Source organism: Plectrocnemia conspersa, unplaced genomic scaffold (assembly GCF_051122295.1).
Source record: "Plectrocnemia conspersa isolate PC_06_02 unplaced genomic scaffold, ASM5112229v1 ptg000014l, whole genome shotgun sequence".
Classification (NCBI taxonomy): Eukaryota; Metazoa; Arthropoda; class Insecta; order Trichoptera; family Polycentropodidae; genus Plectrocnemia; species Plectrocnemia conspersa.
Genome location: NW_028277178.1, coordinates 29084057 through 29099795, shown reverse-complemented (window position 1 = coordinate 29099795; position 15739 = coordinate 29084057). Strand labels below are relative to the sequence as shown.

The 15739-nt window shown below is 30.3% G+C and overlaps 2 protein-coding genes across 2 annotated transcripts in view; one reads left to right on the top strand and one right to left on the bottom strand.

Moving 5' to 3' along the window:
• Positions 1–668, bottom strand: part of fz2 (frizzled 2) — a 32026-nt gene extending 31358 nt beyond the window's left edge. Inside the window, exon 1 of the mRNA XM_088203306.1 lies at positions 595–668. The gene's annotated coding sequence lies outside the window, so the exon portion shown is untranslated. The remainder of the gene's footprint in view (positions 1–594) is intronic.
• The window catches only part of LOC148226727 (BTB/POZ domain-containing protein 19), a 101660-nt gene continuing 86262 nt past the window's right edge, over positions 342–15739 (top strand). The window contains exon 1 of the mRNA XM_088203308.1: positions 342–517. The gene's annotated coding sequence lies outside the window, so the exon portion shown is untranslated. The remainder of the gene's footprint in view (positions 518–15739) is intronic.

The following is a 15739-nucleotide window of genomic DNA, read 5'->3' as shown; positions in this document are numbered from 1 at the left end:
AATTAAATATTGCTTCTCGTTTAGATATGTTACAATATACACACTATTAAAACGTCACTAGATTGATACATGAAATTTATCGTTGTTAAAGTTAAAATGAAGACGTCTAAACCTTTTTGCAAATTTTAAGAAAATTATATGTCAAGTCAGATACTAGTCACTTTGTTGCGAGGTTAGTTTGTATTGTAACATCCTGAATAACAGGAAACAATGATACACGTGTACATTGAATGAAATGATGAAAAACAAAAAAGCATCTCGTCCTGTCAAATGTGTTTGTGTGTGTGTGTGTATATATTATAAACATGTGATAAGCATAATAACGGCACCGTGTGTAGATAGTGGGCGATTGCGAAATCGGAAAGAGTGGCAAGTGGCCGCAAGATAGTGTGTAGTAGGAAGCGATCGTTTAAGCTTGTGACACAAACAAATTATCCTTTTGCGGCGACAGGACCTTTGTCCCTCCGGAAGGATCGTCTCGAATTCGAGCTGTTAATCCTCGGGAATCCGTACGATGGTAATTGCGGACACCTTTGTATGGTTGCTAAAATGTATCACTTCACGCGCACGGGGATTAGCGCGACGCCTACTCACCGGGATAACGGGTAGCGGCAGACGCAGTCTCGACTCGCGTTCGCAGCGGCCGACGCCGACTATGAAAATGATTTATTCGCCGCGTTGTCAACGGAGCGGGTTGCGGCCGCAACGAGGCGCGCGAGGGGGCCTCACATTCCCACCGCCGTCGCCCAGTCGCTCCGTACGGAGACGGCGATTGGAATGGGGGTTCCTCGCGGCCAATAGCGCGCCTTCGGATCGCACCCCAAACGAACCCTCCCGACCCAACTTTGAACGCGCGTCGCTTTCCTCGTCGAGACATCGATTCGGCACGACCTTACGATTTACATTTTATATGAAAGCTCAAGTAAAATAATACGAAAATATAAAAATAAATCAAGCAAAACATAGATTAGTGCCATAAATCATGCTTTATCAATAAAAAAAATGTCGAAAAAATACATTAGATTCATTTAATTAATTTATATACATATATACACATGCATAAATACATATGATTTATCCATCCATTTGTGTTGTTTCAGTAAAAAACATTCATTATCATGCGACCTACAGTTTTTTTTATTGAATTTTCAAAAGTGCCCACCCTGTACATTAAAATATAATAATCAAATGCTACTTCATCATCAATATATTTATAGTATTTTTTGTTGTATTATAATTATTTAATAAATTTATGCAGTGGGGAAAACAACTGTATGGTAACCACAGAACAAAGAATAAAACGGTAGCCAACTAAAGGGCGCTCAGTAGAGCGATTAGATGCTACATGGTTACCAAAAGATTATTAATAGTTATCATATAAAACTAATATTAACCTTTTGCTATTCTAGTAATAAAACTAAAGAATTAATTTTCAGTACAATTTCCGTTCAATGATCGTAAAATCATTATCTTAATATATTTAAGAAAAGTTCATACAATATATTTCAGTTTTAAACATGAATATAAATCGCGTTTTTATGACTCCAGTGCAATTGCAATTTTAGCCAAAATAATTTATTTTTAATATAAAAACAGTTAAAGCTTTTATAAGCTTAAAAAAGTTTCTTTTCAAATATTATCCGCTAGCTCTAATTCGTAATAAACCTTACGATTAACATTTTTTATGTAAGCTCAAATAAAGTAATAGGAAAATATAAACATAAATTAGTACATACAAATAGATTAAGCAAATGCTACTTCACCATCAATATATGTTTTTATAGTGTTTTTTGTCGTATTATACTTGTTTAAAATATATAGTTGATTAACGCCAAAAAACAGCGGCAAAAACAACTGTATGGTAACCACAGAGCAAAGAATATAACGGTAACCAACTGAAGTGCGCATAGTAAAGCGTCCAAGCTTAGTATTTATATGCTTACCTAAAGATTATTTACGGTTATCATACGACTATCGTCGATGAAATAAGTATTTTTTAACCCTTTGCTATTATGTTAAAAAAAATATAAAATCAATCTTTGTATATTAAAAAAAAAATATTACAATATATTTCAACATGAATATAAATTTTGTTTTAAAAACGAATATAAATGGTGCTTTTATGACCTAAGTGCAATTGGCATTTTGTCGAAAATAATTTATAAGTGTTTTTAAATATCATTCGCTAACTCTATGGAATATTTTTTGAGTGATCTTTAATTCTATTTAGTCTCCGATCGTGTGCACGCGATCAGAGACCAATGAACTCACCAAATGGCAATTTTTTTGTAGCAACATTATTTTGATAGCCATATACATAGATTAACTGGACTTCCAATTCGGAAGCAACGCAAAGACGTCATTTAATGAAATATTATGCATCTTAATGAAATAGAAATATAAAAAAGACCACTCATATGCCAACTTTTGCCCCCCCTCCCTTAATGAAAAGGTATCTGACGTCTCTGTTTCTAAATTAAAAATTCTCAAAGAAAATCTATAAAAAACAGTCTCGTATCTGACCCAAAATTTTTTTTTAAATATGTCATTTTAGTGAAATCATTTTTACCGGTAAATATATATTTCTACCAGTGAACATATACACACAAAGTATAAATGTTAAATGTGTATTTTTCAGTGAAGTATTAGAACATTTTCACCAGTAGATATATATTTTTACAAGCAAAATATAATTTAACTTACAGGCATTGGTGAAATTATATGCTGCTTTAAAATGTATATTAACTCAATTTGACAGTTGCGAAATATACTTTTAATATTTAGACAAAGAACGTGAAAAAAGTATTATGTTCATTAAATATTAACTTAGATAAAAAAGATTAAATAAAAAAATACATTTAAAATCGCTGTCCAATTAAAAAGTTTTATAATTCCTTGTATAATATTAAAAATTAAATATATATATTTGCAAATAATTCATTCAGTAATCAAATTGTTCTATAATAGTTACAGGCTAATTATATTTAGCAAAGATTGGGAAAAATAGTGTCAGAAATTCCAACGCAAGAGCGTGTTCCTAGAAAAAAAGTTTAATAGAATATTTTTCATGTTTATATTGTTACAAAATTGTGTGATTTTTTGCATTTTTTCTAATAATAGGGAATATTTAATTGTACTAAAATTTCTTATTACTGATCCATATTAAAATATTTATTAATATCTAAAAAAACTTTAAAAAAAACTGTTTTCGGAGCTAAAATTGATGGAGTTTCAATGCAAAACAATACATCCTTATTTAATTAATGTTTATGATGATTTATGAAGAGATTTGGATAAGTTAGATGACTTAATTTTCTTGCTTTAAAAACAACATATAGAACAGTAAAAATAAAATTATATATCTATTTATGTAAACGTAATTTAAATTATGCATAATTTATTTAAATGTAGCTTTTCCCTTTATTTAACAATTTTATTTTTTAATATTTTTTAACCAAGTACGATATTTATTTTCACAGTAAAAAAAAAAAAATTATTTTAGCGATTGTTAAGCTATTTAAAAAAATTTTAAATACGTCATTCGTTTAGGAGCATACAAACGAAATTACGAGTGCAAAACGTGAAATTTTGTGGGTGTAGTGAAAAACAGCCGTCGACAGGCCTGTAATTTTATATTTAAACATAGAACCGAACGTTTGATGTTGATCTTATAGAAACGATAATACATTTATTGCACATGTGTTGTTTTATTTTTGCAAAATGCTTAATCTAAATAAACTAATCTAAGTATTAGTAGAAATTTACTGTAGCCTTTTGAACAATAGAACTATTATTTTTTAAATATAATTTAGGAACAGAAATACATTTTGTTTATATGATTTAAGTAACTCAAATAATTAAATATAAATCCATGAATTGTTAAAAAAATCAACGGTGATAAAACTTGCCTTCTCTTTCTCAATTATGAATAATGATTAAATGGATAGCTCTTGAACTGACTGTGTTAACGCAAATAGATTAATCGCCGTTTCCTTGACCGTTTTTTTTTCATATAGTTCTTCAAAGACACATCCCTAACTAGTCGGTTAGCTTTAGTAAACCAACAACACGGTTTTTGGCCGTGTAGTTTAACTTATCAATAAGTTATGTGTAGGAATAATATTGTTGTATTTTATAAAATAAGAGAGTGGCTAGAGTCTAAACTCAACCGTTTATATTTACCAAATATTTTTTTGTGCTGTGCGGCTAAACGTTTTTAAGTGAGATAACAGTTTCTGAATAAATTATCCAAAAATATTGTGCGACGCAGCTACATGAGCTTAGATTTAGATTGTAAATTTTATAATATCATATCTAAAAAAATCTAGCAATCAAACATAAAAGTAAGCTAATATTTATTAGACAATCCCTTTATTCTATTAGACAATTTCGAAACGTAAAATAAAAATTAATAAAAAAAATCTGAACAGTATGAATAACATTTACGTATGGTGATTTTTAATTCCGTTAATTTTGTTCTTCGGTTGTAGTTTAAATTTCATTTATAGATTATATTAGTATTAATGTGTTCAATGTTTAATTTTGGTTGTTCTGAGAACGTTTCACTAGCTGTGTTTGATAAGATACTTATATCAGAACGATATATACCAGACGATTCATTATTAGATTAACCGGAGTATGATTTTTTAGCGCTGTGCGTCCAGATGGATTTTGCCAATTTATTTATATATAATTGTAGTTTTTCGTAATTTATAAGTAGTTGCAATTATTGTATGCATAAGTCTCTTACTTACAAAAATATGTATACTAAGCCACGCAGCAAGAAAATTTTATATGAAAAAAATATTTTTATATTTTAAATTAGGATTGCATTTCATGTCATATCACACGCATTTTAAATAATTATTAAAAATTAAATCACCTTATAAAAGAAAATTAAAATAATACGAGCGAATTTCCTTCGTCCTTTTCCTAGCGACGCCCGTCGAAGGCGGCGTCCTGCGAATACTCACCCTCGCTTTACGAACAGATCGATATCCCCTTTAAGCGCGTTATCCGTGTCCTGGAACATTGGCACAATACTCCCGCCGCAATTTCTCTACAAACTCCAACAGTCGCCGTCTACCAAGCTCTACCATTTTCCAGACACTACCCGTGAAAATCGTCACTAGTTTATTTTTCTAAAAATAAAACCCATTTCCTTCGAGGGAAGCTGGTGTGCCATCGCTGAGCGGCGCCGCCGTTACTATTGTGCTAATAGATAAAATAGTCTTTACGACTGAACCTTTTCAGTGAAAAAGTGAATGAGCAAATGTGGCTTTGAGCTTCAATTTCGGCCAATTGCGTTCCTCGAAAGCGGCACCGCTAATGATATCGAGCAAACACTATCTCTCGGACGTTGTTTCCATCAGCCGGCTGTGTTTGCCCGTGAGACGGCAAACACCCATCAAAGGGGCTCAAAGGGCGCGTGCCCTTTTCACTACCAGATTGCGCGGCTCTGTCTTGAGACAGCCGCGCGCTGCTTTTATGAAAATCTTGAAATTTTTACCACTGAAAATTGAAAATTGTACTTTGTGAGTGAATCGGTGCCAGCCCTTCGAATGGCACTGTCAATCTGACGTTTACGTGCTAAACTGTCTGTTTTCGCCATTATGAACAGAAATAATTTAAATAAATACTCGTGTTTTACTTTAGACGACTTCATCGGGTTTGATTTTATACCTGAAAAGTTTCATAATAAATCACAGAGAGAAAACATGTGGAAATAAAAACAATTACAACAAATGAAGCAAAGTACTCCTTGTTGCTGGAAATGATTCAGAAAAAATACCTTAGATATCTATACAAAAGTACGGATTTAATCAATATTTATATCCTAGTGATTTTTTCTAAGAGCGTTTGGAGTATTTCTCCCCTTGAATTAGGCCAGAAAAATGCAAGTTATTTAATGAAATACTATGAATCTTAATGAAATCGAAATATTAATTGGCAACTTTTACTTCCTTCCGTGGAAAAATGTCAAATGATGTCCCTGAAATATATACATGTATTATAAAATTAATAGATCATTTAACTTTTTGAGTAGTGTGTTAATTTGTATATACCTGGAATAATCAATAGGAAAAATATCTAAGCATTGTTTATTTTTAGTTCCGATGTGGCCAAATATGTATCAATGTTTATATCAATTTTTGTTCTGTGCAATCATTTTTATATGGAACAGCCAAATTCAGGATATTCAGTTACATCAAATTTATATAATTGAAATTACGTTCTTAAGGGTGGGGTCAACAATCCGTCGATGTTCGAAGAGCCGCGCTTGCATCTCTTATTATTGCCGTCGCGGTTTGAATGTTAACGTTTTAGACCGCTCCCCTTACACGTGCCATCTTCTCGATGAGATTGACAACATAAGAATGTTTTTAGTGCTAGCTACGAGAAACTGGAACAATCTATGTCGGGTGGTGCACATCTTGTCATTTTTGAAATAGCATTTTGTGTACATTTTTGATACAAATCCATATGTATGTTATAATGTGTGCATATATGTACGTTTATATCATATGTGTATGTTTAATTATTACTGTATTTATTTATTTATTTAAATTAAGGTAAGATCATGACTAGGGATTCTGAAGTTTCAGGTTTTTCAAATTCCTGGGAATCGAGATTTTATTTTTTTTCATTTGAAACATGATGTACAATTTTTTTGTGGAATAATTATTTGGGAAAAATACATATTAAAATATACTTATAGTCACTATTATTATTTATAAAGTTTTATCCAAATGTATTTTTTACTGTCTTTTGCATTAGAACCATATTTGAATGCAATAAACGTGATTTATCACACCTTTATTGTAGTTTTCATGAAACTTGCAATGATTATAGTGCATTTTCATATAAATTGTTATGTGTATATAGAGAGCTTTAAAAATGTGCATATTTGAGAATAGTAGTAGCTCGTATTTTTTTTATATTTTTCAAGTACTGCGATAGATATTTTTTGTATTTTGATTCTATATTTAAAAATATTATTTTATTAATGGCTCTGTTAAAATAAAATTACTGTGGCCGGGATAAGGTTAACATATATAATAAAAAAAGAGTAAGGACGATCATTGTTGGACATTATCAAAAATATACATTATGCATCCGTAGACATATTTTTAGATACAATTTTTTAAATTTATTTCATTTACAACAATTTGGTGGAATATTTAAGTCTATATATTAATGATTTCTTTAAAATTTTAATATTAAATATTATTATAATTCTGACTAAAATATTGAATGCATGTTTAATTAACAGTCATTTTCCATTACATTATATTTTCCTTCATATTTAAAAAAAAAAAGTGTTTAACCAGTGAACGAATCCGTGCCAAAAACTTAATAATATAATCATTTTTGAGTCATTCTTATTATTTTTGTTGATCGGTAAATGCTTAAGGAAGTCGAAACAAATGTTTGTAATTTTTAGAGACGGTTTTAGAACAATGTCTTCGGAGTATCGTTAGGAAATCTGTCTCTTTTCTTACTACCTACTCTGAATACAGATATGAATTTATCGGATTTAAACCATTATTTTTTTTAAATTGTAGTAGTTATAAAATAACAAAAATACGTTTTATGCGAATTATTTAGTTTATAATATAGCTTAATTACAGAAAGTAAATTTTAGAGCGCAATTTAATTGATAAAAATAAGTGAATTTGGAAATTTTTTTTTAAGAATCACTATTTATTGTAACATGTCATGTTATAAATGTGTATATTCTAAAACAAAATAAAAATAAATAAACCTTATTATTAAAACATTACTGTCAAAAAATTCCACTGCAACGCAACGGTACCGACACGATTTTATTGCTTTTGACGTTAATTTTTGCCTTCTGAGAAGTGATAATTGTTTTTGCGCCCTCCTATTAAAGAAAATCGGTTCAAATATATTTTGACCAACACTCTTATATCAGAAGACCGTTGTAATATCGGTGAGGATAGTTATCAACATAGTGTAATATGCAAGTAGTCTGTCTGAATTTCCCTGGGAGATGAGTTGGCTTAGTTTGTATTTTAGACTTGATCTAATGAAAGTTCTAAAACTAAAATTAGTTTTAGATTGGGTTAAGTTTGGGTTTTAACAGCAAATGGACGTTTCGCAACTGTTATATTTATTTTTATAGACATTTTAGAGCAGATTATATTTTCATTAGTTGAATTATATTTTCGCTAGTAGAAATATATAGCTACTGGTGAAAATATATTTGGAGTTTACTAGTGAAAATATAACTTTATCAAAAATACACATTCACAATAAATAATGATAGGTATGTAAATATATATATTTATTACTACATATAAAAATGTTGAAACCATATAATTTATAATTTATTAAAAAATAAATGTATTCCAATATGATTTTACTGAAATTACATATTTTAAAAATATTGTCCTACTCCCCCCTCCTCTCGTAAGGCCTGATCATAGTCTTGCAAAATGGGGAAATTTGCCAATCAATTTTTCGTTGTCAAACTGTTATTTTTAAAACATATTTTTTGTTACAAAAGTAAAGAGCAAATATCATTATTCACATAATTTAATAAAAATTAAAATAATAGCTATTTAAATTATGTTGCTTCAAAATATATTTTTACTTTTGCCTAATAGCCAAGTTACACAGTCAATATATATAGTATATGTAACAAAAACTGTAAACCGGGGTCTTGCAGTGCCATGAGCTGCCTCTTGAGCATTTGACTGATTTTACGTATTATTTTGAACGTTTCTATGTGCAATTTCCCACTAAAACTGACAATCGACTACGAGTTATCTGTCAGTTGACAGCAGTGTTGCCAATGTAAAATAGTGTTGCACACAAAGTATTTAATAAAAATATTGCGTGATTAATGCAAAAATAAAAAAATATAACCTATATATATATATATATATATATATATATATATATATATATATATATATATATATATATATATATATATATATATATATATATATATATATATATATATATATTTATAAAATATGTATAGGTAGTACCTATTAGGTACCTATTTTTAATTAAAAAAATCTGATTTCAAATTAACAAAAAAATGCAAGTTACAAAAAAATGAAAATATTTGCCAGTATTATTGTAGCTCTGATTCATATACAGCTTTCAGTTGCTCATTATTAATTGAAGAGTGACACCCATCTTCAAAGCTTTAGTTCACAGATCGATTTTTTCGCAACTAGTTATTTAACAGTTCACATATCAAAGATTTGTTTAATTTACAACAGTTTCTACTGCTTTACAACCTAATTTGATATGCAAAAATATTTTTTTTGTTTTTTTTTCATCGTTTATTCAATAGCCAATTTCAAGTAATTTTGCGTTACTATTTATTATAAATATAACTTTAAGGCATACACTGTTTCCTTCTTGAATATAATATGAGTATAAAAATATTTGTTCGGAGCAGGTGTCTGGGGAAAATTTGCATATAGGAAAAGCTGAAGAGGATCTCGGGGTCCATCTGCGTCTAGATTAGAGAAGACGGACCCTCGGTATGGCATAATGCAATAATTCGAACATTTAAAGATGAAAATTAGCCGCAGCGGGTTTTTTCTGTTTTCCGCCCCGCCGCCGGCACTCGAGGGTGGAAAGAGAAAAACGCGATAAAGGAAGTACGAGTAGACAGGTAGCGAGTAGAAGGGCGGCGGCGACGGCGAGGCAAAGTAAAGCGAAGGGGCCATATGTGAAAAAGCGACTCGTTAAGGTCGTCAAAAAGCTAATTAATATTGACGGCTTTGTTTGCGGCGCGAGAGAGATGCGACAAGGAGACAATCGCCGCAGAGAGTAATTGGCCCTCGAGCTACCCTACTACCACCTTCTTTGAAGCTAATTTCTATCGGCTCCGGCTTTCGTTTTATCGCCGCACTTAACCCCTCGACTTTAAAAACTAGTCGAGTCACACACTCCCTTTGCTACCTCTCTCTCTCGTTATTATACCCTTCGAGCCTTCGTCGGAAACAACGCCAAGACTCAAGATGCATTAATTGGTTAATCTGGAAAATTTATATTCGTTTCAGTTTTGGTAAATAAACCAAATTGGCAAATGTTTGAGTTCCGCTTGTTGTCTCGGAAAAGCGCGTTGTTTGTATTCCGTGTACACTGGCAAAGTATAATATACACTGGCTGTATATTATACTTTCGTCGAATAAAAAATAAACACGTATGCCAAAATAAAAGCAATGAGTTTATTTGCTACGATTTATCGCAAAATGATGTGATTCTTACTTCTTGCTTACTCGTCTTATAAGACGATGAGTTGGCTTTAAAACATATGTAGTGTATAAAGTTATATAATATCGTGTTGAGTGTTTCGTAGAAAGATTATAAATACATAAACATAATATAATACACATGTATATATTTTCTATTTCACTTTAACAATATTTCAGAATAAAATTATTGTTTAAATTTTATTTTTTTATCCAAATGTAGCGAAAAAGTTTCAGTGTAAATCTGTTAAGCAGTTAAAATAATCACTACAGCTTCATAATGTGATATAAATAAATATAGTAGGATTTTAATTAAAAAAGGACTTTATTGTAGTTAGATCCTAAAATCATAATAAAATTTCGCAGTTTTTTATTTACAATATAAAAATATTGAAAGCTCGTTTTAATATTGTAGCAATTTTATTTACAACATAAATATAATTTATTATTACACCAAATGTATCGCGAAGGTTTGTTTTTCTTAAAAGTGGGTCACGGTTCAAAATAATAGAGTTATTAATTAAGCGAAAGGGTTTCATACATAAATCTGCATAAAATGTCTTATGACTTATTATTAATTTAGGCTTACTTACTGTATAATGAACGGCGTATACTTAATTTATGATAATTATTTTGTGAATGTAAATTAAAAAATATTATATATTTATAACTTCTTCAAGTAAAAATTAAATTATATTTAATAATTTATGTTTCTTAAAAAGTAACACATACATAATATAGGGTGAAGATTTAATATTATGACGCGATTTTATATTAAATATCAAATCAAATCTAGATTTTGTATAATATTTTAATATCTAGCGTTTATTAACTATGGTTAAATTGTTTGTATTTTATGTCATCTTTGATTGATCCAAAATTAAATAAATTATTTAAAAATATAAGACTTATAAAAAGCTTAGTAATATGCTATTTAAAAAATAAACAATTTAATAACCATACTATTTTAAAGATTTTTTAGAGGTAAATACGGAGAGTATATAGAATAAAAATTATAAGTTTGTTGTAGTAAGATTTATTATCCTTCGATTTAAGTGGTTCAGATTTTTTTTAAATAATGGTGTGAAACTGTTTGCATTTTAAGTACACTTGGAACCTCTCCCACTGCTCTTTTAAATAGGTTTTTAAAGGTAAATACGAGGAGTATATGATAATGAGTTTTTTTAATGGGATATATAATACACATATCCTTCAATTTAGGCGGTACAATTTTTTTTTTAAATACTAATATATCTATAAAAAAAAATATAACATATTTTCTGTGAAATGTGTAGCGCAGCGATGTACAAACGCATGGCTTATTGTTTACACTTTAAATACACGTGGAACCTCTCCCACTGCACACGCGGGTTGCTTTTTTAAATGCACGCGTGTCGCTAAAAATTTTATTCGTTCACTTTATAAGTTCAAGAAATGTTGAAAAGTACACGTGAATATAATTTTATCGTTTTATTAGAAATTTCGTTTTATTTCATGCAGTGGCGTGGCTAGGGTATGTGCTGCCCAGGGCGATCCTTAAAATTGCCGCCCCCCCATACCATTTTTGCACGCTCATAAAATCAGCATTTCTTAAAATAATAAATTGGTTATTATTAAGCTCTTGTTATTCGTGGAATTATATATGTTTTAGTGCATTCATGGTTAAGAACCACACTAGACGATCCCATCGCGAATATGCTGCCCCCAAGAAAGTGCCGCCCGGGGCGGCCCGCCCCCTCCTCCCCACCATAGCTACGCCACTGATTTCATGGAACGTGAAGAATATACATTATTCAACTTTAAATGTATTAATTTTATCAAAAATAGCTATTGTTGTATTTGATTAAAACAGACTGTTTATAATAGAATGCTTAATCAATTATTAAACACATTATAATTCGTTATTTTATTTAAATTTTAAGTATACGTTTACTTATAAATTTTGACAAAAAGTGATTTTTTAGCATCAGTTGATTTTTTCATTACATTCACAAGATATTTTTGCAAGCTAAAGTTACATTATTTTTACTCATTGACCGCAAGGTTTCGCAATCACGCGAAAACGCGTGAACGGACCGTAATGTTTTAATATGCATGAGATTTTAAAAAACTATATCTAACACATGCATATTTCTCTAAAGTTATGAAAATTATTAAATTATTTTACGTTTTTATAAAATGTTGTGGACGCTGATAATGGAGCGGACCATTTTTGCCTGAATTTAAAAGACGCTTACGCATAAAAAACAAATAAAACGGTTGGAATGGTGAGTCATTACGCTTATAAAAAACCAACATGTGAATGATGTTGGTGTTAATGTGTTGTGATACTAATTTTATTTTGAAGTGGTGCAGGCGTGAAGACATTCAGTCAATTGTTCTTAAATTCCTGCTTGGCAAGTTTATTTTATTTTATAATTGCATTTTATAATTTAAATAGTGACATTTGTATTCTATATATTGTTTTGCGCCTTTAACAGAAAACAACATATCTATCTGAATTTAAAGGCCATTTGCGCATAAAACAAATTAAATGGTTGGAATGGTTATTTATTAAAAAATACATAACGATTATCAATGTGTTAATTTGTTGGGAAGTTCATGAAAAGTTAATTAAGTAAATTTACCCAATATTAAATTGATTTATCCTAATATTTGTACATAGTATATATAGATATTTAATTTAGGTTTTGTTACTGTGAAACCAAAAACAAAATATATATCATTTCACTTTTGACTTACTTAAGGGCGATCCACATGGACCTATGTGATTAATAAATTAATATTTTTTTATGATCAATATGTATTGTTCATCACAAAAATAGTAATATTACTTTCTATGCGCTTACAGCACCTCATCATATGACATAAAACTTTTTCTTTGGTTGATTTTTGTCAGACTTAATTAGAGATCTTTATTTTCCTTTGTACCTTTTGGGCTTTCAGATCTTAACTAACCATAATAAAGTTAATAAGAACTGGAATATACTCTTTGACAGTTTATTCTCCATTTGAAGCTCCTCTTTGTTACACAATGTATTCTTGTTTGTTTATATTATATTATATTTATATTGTTAAATATTTCTTCATGTTCCGATTTTTCGATTTATTCAATACATGGCGTATTATACGATTCAAGAAGATTATGTGCTATAAAATGAATTCAAAGCGGCAAAATGCAGTCGAATTGGTCACTGACCACACGCGCAGCGGAACAAAACCGTCAGCGATGGTGAGCCGCTTTTGGAAAATTGTTGTCGGTGGCACTCCCACCGAATTGATATTCCCAGAAACGTCGCACCAAACCAATACGGCGATTAACTTTTCAACAAGGCAGTTTGTGAGCGAGCACACGTGTAGCGTGTGGCCCACCGCGTGGGAAGATCTCATTGTCTCTCTTCTACCATTCGTCTTCCGAGACATGACATGGCTCCTCTTTCCAACACATCGACTCCCATTCGTTCCTTTGAGACTACCAGATGACTAATTTCAATACATGTTCCATTCAACATTGATAAAATTTCAATATTAACTGACAAATTCCCTTGGCATTCCTTTATATACACAAACAGATTGGATTGTCATTCCACATTAATCTTTCTTCAGCGAGCTTTTGATTCAATCGTAAACAATTATGATTTTAATAAAATAAAATAATGTTTATGAAAGGGTTGTGAAGAAATTGTATATTTTCTACTATTTTTATAATAGTATCTGTGACACATAGGAGAAACCGGGGATAATAGAAACAGTAACTTTTTGGCCACTCCCAGATATCTTTCCATTTTATGTATTGTCCTATCATGGGTGTTTATTTTTAATTAACGAAAAATTATTTTTTTAATTATTATCGAGTATGTATCGCTTGTATGCATACGTGTATGCGTCCGAAGAATCCAGTGGTCTTTGAAGCGGGTAAAACTCGTCTAGCTGGACCAGGGTTTTTCACGTGAAGAGGGAAGCGGTTGCTTCTTTGATCTTAAATGGCCTGAAGTTGGTCGGCCTCCTTTTGAATTCGAGTTTATACAAGCTCTGCGGGCTTAAGTTGAAAAGCTTAGATATCGTGAAGTCATGGAAATTATATTTGAACAGCAATTTATACGCATGACTTCTTTTAAGAATGATTTAGGACATACACACCTTTTCTATCACAATCAATTACTGGTCTAAATATAACAGTAGCATTTTTGAAGGTAAAATTTATCATATTTTTGGAACATAATGCATCTCTTTAGGTTTAAAACGCTATTGTAATGCACATCTCTTGAGATTTATGACCAAATCGTAGTCTGCATGACAAATATTGCATTCGTCTAATGTCATGTGCTAAATCCTTGTTTTATGACAGATATTCTAAATCCCTATTGAATTGTATGACAGAAGGAACAACTGTCCCGTCAAAGAATATGACTTAATAACGTAATATTTAGATTTTTAAGCTGATGCTTAAATTTGACTAAAAGTTTTTTTGTCTTGAAAATTTGCAACCTGATAATTGAATCTCTTTTGAATTATTCCGTACAATTTGTAAAATTATGAGTACAATCGACCCCCTATAGCGTAGAGATTTGGACTTCGTTATAGGGGAGCTAGGCACCCATACAAAATTTGAGGTTAGGTTCTTTCAACTTTATTTTGAGAATGTAACGAAATCAGCAAATCATTATTTTCCCAAATTTTTACGTATTAAATGACTTTGTATTTAGTTTGTAAGCAATAGCACGTACCCTATGTTCTTATTAAATGATACCGCTTTTTATCGGCTTTTGTATCATATAATGGTAAAGAAAATAATATCTAAATAACTATTATAGTCGCTGTCCTAAAACATTACTTTTCGTACAGTCAATTCCGATGATTTAATGCATTAGATATGTTGTGGACTTTCTACTGAATGTTTTAGCTTCTTTATGGTGACAAGCTTCCGTCAGCTGTTTTCTTCCATTATAACGGTATGGTCCACTAATATTTATTAACACCAGGCGGTAATTTTTTAGTTAGGCAATACAAAAGATACCAAAATTGTGGGTAAGGAATTCTAATGGCAACATTTTACTACCATATCGTGTATTTTTGGCTAAAAACGACACTGTCGTGATGCCGAATCCACTGTATTAACCAAATATGGCTCCCAGCACAAAAAAAAACATTGAAAATAATTTAATCGCCGATGTAGCTGAATACTATACAAAATAGTGCATTTCATAAATGTTTTTTGGATTAGAAGAAATATAAAAAATTGTATTATATATTATATAATGAGGAATACTTTGAAAGGAAAAATATTGATAGTGAAAATTGTCATTATTTTTTACTACACCTCATACATTTTGGTTTTCTCAATACTTCTATTATTGTAAAATACAGTTATTAGTATTGATTTATAATATAAGTTCTAGAGAAACGATATACGCATTTAATATTCTAAATATTATATTACTGCTTTATGCAATATTTCGAAATATACAATTCGTATTATTTAATTTTCTCTTCAA